Genomic DNA, 9,751 nt, shown 5'->3' with positions numbered 1-9,751 from the left:
TCCATGCTGTATGTGCAGTGAGAGCTCTATCTGCACCGTCACTCTCCATGCTGTATGTGCAGTGAGAGCTCTATCTACACCGTCACTCTCCATGCTGTATGTGCAGTGAGAGCTCTATCTGCACCGTCACTCTCCATGCTGTATGAGCAGTGAGAGCTCTATCTGCACCGTCACTCTCCATGCTGTATGAGCAGTGAGAGCTCTATCTGCACCCTCACTCTCCATGCTGTATGAGCAGTGAGAACTCTATCTGCACGGTCACTCTCCATGCTGAATGAGCAGTGAGAGCTCTATCTGCACCCTCACTCTCCATGCTGTATGAGCAGTGAGAGCTCTATCTGCACCGTCACTCTCCATGCTGTATGAGCAGTGAGAGCTCTATCTGCACGGTCACTCTCCATGCTGTATGTGCAGTGAGAACTCTATCTGCACGGTCACTCTCCATGCTGTATGAGCAGTGAGAGCTCTATCTGCACCGTCACTCTCCATGCTGTATGAGCAGTGAGAGCTCTATCTGCACCGTCACTCTCCATGCTGTATGTGCAGTGAGAACTCTATCTGCACTGTCACTCTCCATGCTGTATGAGAAGTGTGAACTCTATCTGCACCGTCACTCTCCATGCTGTATGAGCAGTGAGAGTTCTATCTGCACCGTCACTCTCCATGCTGTATGAGCAGTGAGAACTCTATCTGCACCGTCACTCTCCATGCTGTATGAGCAGTGAGAGCTCTATCTGCACCGTCACTCTCCATGCTGTATGAGCAGTGAGAGTTCTATCTGCACCGACACTCTCCATGCTGTATGAGCAGTGAGAGCTCTATCTGCACCGTCACTCTCCATGCTGTATGAGCAGTGAGAGCTCTATCTGCACCGTCACTCTCCATGCTGTATGAGCAGTGAGAGCTCTATCTGCACCGTCACTCTCCATGCTGCATGAGAAGTGAGAACTCTATCTGCACCGTCACTCTCCATGCTGTATGAGCAGTGAGAGCTCTATCTGCACCGTCACTCTCCATGCTGTATGAGCAGTGAGAGCTCTATCTGCACCGTCACTCTCCATGCTGTATGAGCAGTGAGAGCTCTATCTGCACCGTCACTCTCCATGCTGTATGAGCAGTGAGAGCTCTATCTGCACGGTCACTCTCCATGCTGTATGAGCAGTGAGAACTCTATCTGAACGGTCACTCTCCATGCTGTATGAGCAGTGAGAGCTCTATCTGCACCGTCACTCTCCATGCTGTATGTGCATTGAGAGCTCTACCTGCACCGTCACTCTCCATGCTGTATGAGCAGTGAGAGCTCTATCTGCACCGTCACTCTCCATGCTGTATGTGCAGTGAGAGCTCTATCTGCACCGTCACTCTCCATGCTGTATGAGCAGTGAGACTCTATCTGCACCGTCACTCTCCATGCTGTATGTGCAGTGAGAACTCTATCTGCACCGTCACTCTCCATGCTGTATGTGCAGTGAGAACTCTATCTGCACCGTCACTCTCCATGCTGTATGTGCAGTGAGAACTCTATCTGAACGGTCACTCTCCATGCTGTATGAGCAGTGAGAGCTCTATCTGCACCGTCACTCTCCATGCTGTATGTGCAGTGAGAGCTCTATCTGCACGGTCACTCTCCATGCTGTATGAGCAGTGAGAGCTCTATCTGCACCGTCACTCTCCATGCTGTATGAGCAGTGAGAGCTCTATCTGCACCGTCACTCTCCATGCTGTATGAGCAGTGAGAGCTCTATCTGCACGGTCACTCTCCATGCTGTATGTGCAGTGAGAACTCTATCTGCACCGTCACTCTCCATGCTGTCTGAGCAGTGAGAGCTCTATCTGCACGGTCACTCTCCATGCTGTATGAGCAGTGAGAGCTCTATCTGCACCGTCACTCTCCATGCTGTATGAGCAGTGAGAGCTCTATCCGCACCGTCACTCTCCATGCTGTATGAGCAGTGAGAACTCTATCTGCACCGTCACTCTCCATGCTGTATGAGCAGTGAGAGCTCTATCTGCACCGTCACTCTCCATGCTGTATGAGCAGTGAGAGCTCTATCTGCACCGTCACTCTCCATGCTGTAAGAGCAGTGAGAGCTCTATCTGCACCGTCACTCTCCATGCTGTATGAGCAGTGAGAGCTCTATCTGCACCGTCACTCTCCATGCTGTATGTGCAGTGAGAGCTCTATCTGCACCGTCACTCTCCATGCTGTATGAGCAGTGAAAGCTCTATCTGCACGCTCACACTCCATGCTGTATGAGCAGTGAGAACTCTATCTGAACGGTCACTCTCCATGCTGTATGAGCAGTGAGAGCTCTATCTGCACCGTCACTCTCCATGCTGTATGTGCATTGAGAGCTCTACCTGCACCGTCACTCTCCATGCTGTATGAGCAGTGAGACTCTATCTGCACCGTCACTCTCCATGCTGTATGTGCAGTGAGAACTCTATCTGCACCGTCACTCTCCATGCTGTATGAGCAGTGAGAGCTCTATCTGCACCGTCACTCTCCATGCTGTATGTGCAGTGAGAACTCTATCTGCACCGTCACTCTCCATGCTGTATGTGCAGTGAGAACTCTATCTGAACGGTCACTCTCCATGCTGTATGAGCAGTGAGAGCTCTATCTGCACCGTCACTCTCCATGCTGTATGTGCAGTGAGAGCTCTATCTGCACGGTCACTCTCCATGCTGTATGAGCAGTGAGAGCTCTATCTGCACCGTCACTCTCCATGCTGTATGAGCAGTGAGAGCTCTATCTGCACCGTCACTCTCCATGCTGTATGAGCAGTGAGAGCTCTATCTGCACGGTCACTCTCCATGCTGTATGTGCAGTGAGAACTCTATCTGCACGTTCACTCTCCATGCTGTATGAGCAGTGAGAGCTCTATCTGCACCGACACTCTCCATGCTGTATGAGCAGTGAGAGCTCTATCTGCACCGTCACTCTCCATGCTGTATGAGCAGTGAGAGCTCTATCTGCACCGTCACTCTCCATGCTGTATGAGCAGTGAGAGCTCTATCTGCACCGTCACTCTCCATGCTGTATGAGCAGTGAGAGCTCTATCTGCACCGTCACTCTCCATGCTGTATGAGCAGTGAGAGCTCTATCTGCACCGTCACTCTCCATGCTGTATGAGCAGTGAGAGCTCTATCTGCACCGTCACTCTCCATGCTGCATGAGAAGTGAGAACTCTATCTGCACCGTCACTCTCCATGCTGTATGAGCAGTGAGAGGTTTATCTGCACCGTCACTCTCCATGCTGTATGAGCAGTGAGAGCTCTATCTGCACCGTCACTCTCTATGTTGTATGAGCAGTGAGAGCTCTATGTGCACCGTCACTCTCCATGCTGTATGTGCAGTGAGAACTCTATCTGCACCGTCACTCTCCATGCTGTATGAGCAGTGAGAGTTCTATCTGCACTGTCACTCTCCATGCTGTATGAGCAGTGAGAACTCTATCTGCACCGTCACTCTCCATGCTGTATGAGCAGTGAGAACTCTATCTGCACCGTCACTCTCCATGCTGTCTGAGCAGTGAGAGCTCTATCTGCACGGTCACTCTCCATGCTGTATGAGCAGTGAGAGCTCTATCTGCACCGTCACTCTCCATGCTGTATGAGCAGTGAGAGCTCTATCCGCACCGTCACTCTCCATGCTGTATGAGCAGTGAGAACTCTATCTGCACCGTCACTCTCCATGCTGTATGAGCAGTGAGAGCTCTATCTGCACGGTCACTCTCCATGCTGTATGAGCAGTGAGAGCTCTATCTGCACCGTCACTCTCCATGCTGTAAGAGCAGTGAGAGCTCTATCTGCACCGTCACTCTCCATGCTGTATGAGCAGTGAGAGCTCTATCTGCACCGTCACTCTCCATGCTGTATGTGCAGTGAGAACTCTATCTGCACCGTCACTCTCCATGCTGTATGAGCAGTGAGAGCTCTATCTGCACCGTCACTCTCCATGCTGTATGTGCAGTGAGAGCTCTATCTGCACCGTCACTCTTCATGCTGTATGAGCAGTGAGAACTCTATCTGCACCGTCACTCTCCATGCTGTATGAGCAGTGAGAGCTCTATCTGCACCGTCACTCTCCATGCTGTATGAGCAGTGAGAACTCTATCTGCACCGTCACTCTCCATGCTGTATGAGCAGTGAGAGCTCTATCTGCACCGTCACTCTCCATGCTGTATGAGCAGTGAAAACTCTATCTGCACGGTCACTCTCCATGCTGTATGAGCAGTGAGAGCACTATCTGCACGGTCACTCTCCATGCTGTATGAGCAGTGAGAGCTCTATCTGCACCGTCACTCTCCATGCTGTATGTGCAGTGAGAACTCTATCTGCACGGTCACTCTCCATGCTGAATGAGCAGTGAGAGCTCTATCTGCACCGTCACTCTCCATGCTGTATGAGCAGTGAGAGCTCTATCTGCACCGTCACTCTCCATGCTGTATGAGCAGTGAGAGCTCTATCTGCACGGTCACTCTCCATGCTGTATGTGCAGTGAGAACTCTATCTGCACGGTCACTCTCCATGCTGTATGAGCAGTGAGAGCTCTATCTGCACCGTCACTCTCCATGCTGTATGAGCAGTGAGAGCTCTATCTGCACCGTCACTCTCCATGCTGTATGTGCAGTGAGAACTCTATCTGCACTGTCACTCTCCATGCTGTATGAGAAGTGTGAACTCTATCTGCACCGTCACTCTCCATGCTGTATGAGCAGTGAGAGTTCTATCTGCACCGTCACTCTCCATGCTGTATGAGCAGTGAGAACTCTATCTGCACCGTCACTCTCCATGCTGTATGAGCAGTGAGAGCTCTATCTGCACCGTCACTCTCCATGCTGTATGAGCAGTGAGAGTTCTATCTGCACCGACACTCTCCATGCTGTATGAGCAGTGAGAGCTCTATCTGCACCGTCACTCTCCATGCTGTATGAGCAGTGAGAGCTCTATCTGCACCGTCACTCTCCATGCTGTATGAGCAGTGAGAGCTCTATCTGCACCGTCACTCTCCATGCTGCATGAGAAGTGAGAACTCTATCTGCACCGTCACTCTCCATGCTGTATGAGCAGTGAGAGCTCTATCTGCACCGTCACTCTCCATGCTGTATGAGCAGTGAGAGCTCTATCTGCACCGTCACTCTCCATGCTGTATGAGCAGTGAGAGCTCTATCTGCACCGTCACTCTCCATGCTGTATGAGCAGTGAGAGCTCTATCTGCACGGTCACTCTCCATGCTGTATGTGCAGTGAGAACTCTATCTGCACGGTCACTCTCCATGCTGTATGAGCAGTGAGAGCTCTATCTGCACCGTCACTCTCCATGCTGTATGAGCAGTGAGAGCTCTATCTGCACGGTCACTCTCCATGCTGTATGTGCAGTGAGAACTCTATCTGCACGGTCACTCTCCATGCTGTATGTGCAGTGAGAACTCTATCTGCACCGTCACTCTCCATGCTGTATGTGCAGTGAGAACTCTATCTGCACGGTCACTCTCCATGCTGTATGAGCAGTGAGAGCTCTATCTGCACCGTCACTCTCCATGCTGTATGTGCAGTGAGAACTCTATCTGCACCGTCACTCTCCATGCTGTATGAGCAGTGAGAGCTCTATCTGCACCGTCACCCTCCATGCTGTATGTGCAGTGAGAACTCTATCTGCACTGTCACTGTCCATGCTGTATGAGAAGTGTGAACTCTATCTGCACCGTCACTCTCCATGCTGTATGAGCAGTGAGAGTTCTATCTGCACCGTCACTCTCCATGCTGTATGAGCAGTGAGAACTCTATCTGCACCGTCACTCTCCATGCTGTATGAGCAGTGAGAGCTCTATCTGCACCGTCACTCTCCATGCTGTATGAGCAGTGAGAGCTCTATCTGCACGGTCACTCCATGCTGTATGAGCAGTGAGAGCTCTATCTGCACCGTCACTCTCCATGCTGTATGAGCAGTGAGAGCTCAATCTGCACCGTCACTCTCCATGCTGTATGAGCAGTGAGAGCTCTATCTGCACCGTCACTCTCCATGCTGCATGAGAAGTGAGAACTCTATCTGCACCGTCACTCTCCATGCTGTCTGAGCAGTGAGAGCTCTATCTGCACGGTCACTCTCCATGCTGTATGAGCAGTGAGAGCTCTATCTGCACCGTCACTCTCCATGCTGTATGAGCAGTGAGAGCTCTATCCGCACCGTCACTCTCCATGCTGTATGAGCAGTGAGAACTCTATCTGCACCGTCACTCTCCATGCTGTATGAGCAGTGAGAGCTCTATCTGCACGGTCACTCTCCATGCTGTATGAGCAGTGAGAGCGCTATCTGCACCGTCACTCTCCATGCTGTAAGAGCAGTGAGAGCTCTATCTGCACCGTCACTCTCCATGCTGTATGAGCAGTGAGAGCTCTATCTGCACCGTCACTCTCCATGCTGTATGTGCAGTGAGAGCTCTATCTGCACCGTCACTCTCCATGCTGTATGAGCAGTGAAAGCTCTATCTGCACGCTCACACTCCATGCTGTATGAGCAGTGAGAACTCTATCTGAACGGTCACTCTCCATGCTGTATGAGCAGTGAGACTCTATCTGCACCGTCACTCTCCATGCTGTATGTGCAGTGAGAACTCTATCTGCACCGTCACTCTCCATGCTGTATGTGCAGTGAGAACTCTATCTGCACCGTCACTCTCCATGCTGTATGTGCAGTGAGAACTCTATCTGCACCGTCACTCTCCATGCTGTATGTGCAGTGAGAACTCTATCTGAACGGTCACTCTCCATGCTGTATGAGCAGTGAGAGCTCTATCTGCACCGTCACTCTCCATGCTGTATGTGCAGTGAGAGCTCTATCTGCACGGTCACTCTCCATGCTGTATGAGCAGTGAGAGCTCTATCTGCACCGTCACTCTCCATGCTGTATGAGCAGTGAGAGCTCTATCTGCACCGTCACTCTCCATGCTGTATGAGCAGTGAGAGCTCTATCTGCACGGTCACTCTCCATGCTGTATGTGCAGTGAGAACTCTATCTGCACGTTCACTCTCCATGCTGTATGAGCAGTGAGAGCTCTATCTGCACCGACACTCTCCATGCTGTATGAGCAGTGAGAGCTCTATCTGCACCGTCACTCTCCATGCTGTATGAGCAGTGAGAGCTCTATCTGCACCGTCACTCTCCATGCTGTATGAGCAGTGAGAGCTCTATCTGCACCGTCACTCTCCATGCTGTATGAGCAGTGAGCGCTCTATCTGCACCGTCACTCTCCATGCTGCATGAGAAGTGAGAACTCTATCTGCACCGTCACTCTCCATGCTGTATGAGCAGTGAGAGCTTTATCTGCACCGTCACTCTCCATGCTGTATGAGCAGTGAGAGCTCTATCTGCACCGTCACTCTCTATGTTGTATGAGCAGTGAGAGCTCTATGTGCACCGTCACTCTCCATGCTGTATGTGCAGTGAGAACTCTATCTGCACCGTCACTCTCCATGCTGTATGAGCAGTGAGAGTTCTATCTGCACCGTCACTCTCCATGCTGTATGAGCAGTGAGAGCTCTATCCGCACCGTCACTCTCCATGCTGTATGAGCAGTGAGAGCTCTATCTGCACCGTCACTCTCTATGTTGTATGAGCAGTGAGAGCTCTATGTGCACCGTCACTCTCCATGCTGTATGTGCAGTGAGAACTCTATCTGCACCGTCACTCTCCATGCTGTATGAGCAGTGAGAGTTCTATCTGCACTGTCACTCTCCATGCTGTATGAGCAGTGAGAACTCTATCTGCACCGTCACTCTCCATGCTGTATGAGCAGTGAGAACTCTATCTGCACCGTCACTCTCCATGCTGTCTGAGCAGTGAGAGCTCTATCTGCACGGTCACTCTCCATGCTGTATGAGCAGTGAGAGCTCTATCTGCACCGTCACTCTCCATGCTGTATGAGCAGTGAGAGCTCTATCCGCACCGTCACTCTCCATGCTGTATGAGCAGTGAGAGCTCTATCTGCACGGTCACTCTCCATGCTGTATGAGCAGTGAGAGCTCTATCTGCACCGTCACTCTCCATGCTGTAAGAGCAGTGAGAGCTCTATCTGCACCGTCACCCTCCATGCTGTATGAGCAGTGAGAGCTCTATCTGCACCGTCACTCTCCATGCTGTATGAGCAGTGAGAGCTCTATCTGCACCGTCACTCTCCATGCTGTATGTGCAGTGAGAACTCTATCTGCACCGTCACTCTCCATGCTGTATGAGCAGTGAGAGCTCTATCTGCACCGTCACTCTCCATGCTGTATGAGCAGTGAGAGCTCTATCTGCACCGTCACCTTCCATGCTGTATGAGCAGTGAGAGCTCTATCTGCACCGTCACTCTCCATGCTGTAAGAGCAGTGAGAGCTCTATCTGCACCGTCACTCTCCATGCTGTATGAGCAGTGAGAGCTCTATCTGCACCGTCACTCTCCATGCTGTATGTGCAGTGAGAACTCTATCTGCACCGTCACTCTCCATGCTGTATGAGCAGTGAGAGCTCTATCTGCACCGTCACTCTCCATGCTGTATGTGCAGTGAGAGCTCTATCTGCACCGTCACTCTTCATGCTGTATGAGCAGTGAGAACTCTATCTGCACCGTCACTCTCCATGCTGTATGAGCAGTGAGAGCTCTATCTGCACCGTCACTCTCCATGCTGTATGAGCAGTGAGAACTCTATCTGCACCGTCACTCTCCATGCTGTATGAGCAGTGAGAGCTCTATCTGCACCGTCACTCTCCATGCTGTATGAGCAGTGAAAACTCTATCTGCACCGTCACTCTCCATGCTGTATGAGCAGTGAGAACTATATCTGCACCGTCACTCTCCATGCTGTATGTGCAGTGAGAGCTCTATCTGCACCGTCACTCTTCATGCTGTATGAGCAGTGAGAACTCTATCTGCACCGTCACTCTCCATGCTGTATGAGCAGTGAGAGCTCTATCTGCACCGTCACTCTCCATGCTGTATGAGCAGTGAGAGCTCTATCTGCACCGTCACTCTCCATGCTGTATGAGCAGTGAAAGCTCTATCTGCACGGTCACTCTCCATGCTGTATGAGCAGTGAGAGCTCTATCTGCACCGTCACTCTCCATGCTGTCTGTGCAGTGAGAGCTCTGTCTGCACCGTCACTCTCCATGCTGTATGAGCAGTGAGAGCTCTATCTGCACCGTCACTCTCCATGCTGTATGAGCAGTGAGAACTCTATCTGCACCGTCACTCTCCATGCTGTCTGTGCAGTGAGAGCTCTGTCTGCACCGTCACTCTCCACGGTGTATGAGAAGTGAGAGCTCTATCTGCACCGTCACTCTCCATGCTGTATGAGCAGTGAGAGCTCTATCTGCACCGTCACTCTCCATGCTGTATGAGCAGTGAGAACTCTATCTGCACCGTCACTCTCCATGCTGTATGTGCAGTGAGAGCTCTATCTGCACCGTCACTCTCCATGCTGTATGAGCAGTGAGAGCTCTATCTGCACGGTCACTCCCATTGTTTTATGTGCAGTGAGAGCTCTATCTGCACCGTCACTCTCCATGATGTATGAGCAGTGAGAACTCTATCTGCACGGTCACTCTCCATGCTGTATGTGCAGTGAGAGCTCTATCTGCACGGTCACTCTCCATGCTGTATGAGCAGTGAGAGCTCTATCTGCACCGTCACTCTCCATGCTGTATGTGCAGTGAGAGCTCTATCTGCACTGTCAGTCTCCATGCTGTATGTGCAGTGAGAACTCTATCT

The sequence above is a fragment of the Chiloscyllium plagiosum genome, unplaced genomic scaffold, assembly GCF_037043375.1.
Source record: "Chiloscyllium plagiosum isolate Xiang-an unplaced genomic scaffold, Cpla_swu_hap1 HiC_scaffold_53X, whole genome shotgun sequence".
NCBI classification, from domain to species: Eukaryota; Metazoa; Chordata; class Chondrichthyes; order Orectolobiformes; family Hemiscylliidae; genus Chiloscyllium; species Chiloscyllium plagiosum.
The sequence above is the reverse complement of the archived record's forward strand: the minus strand, read 5'-3'. Positions refer to the sequence as shown.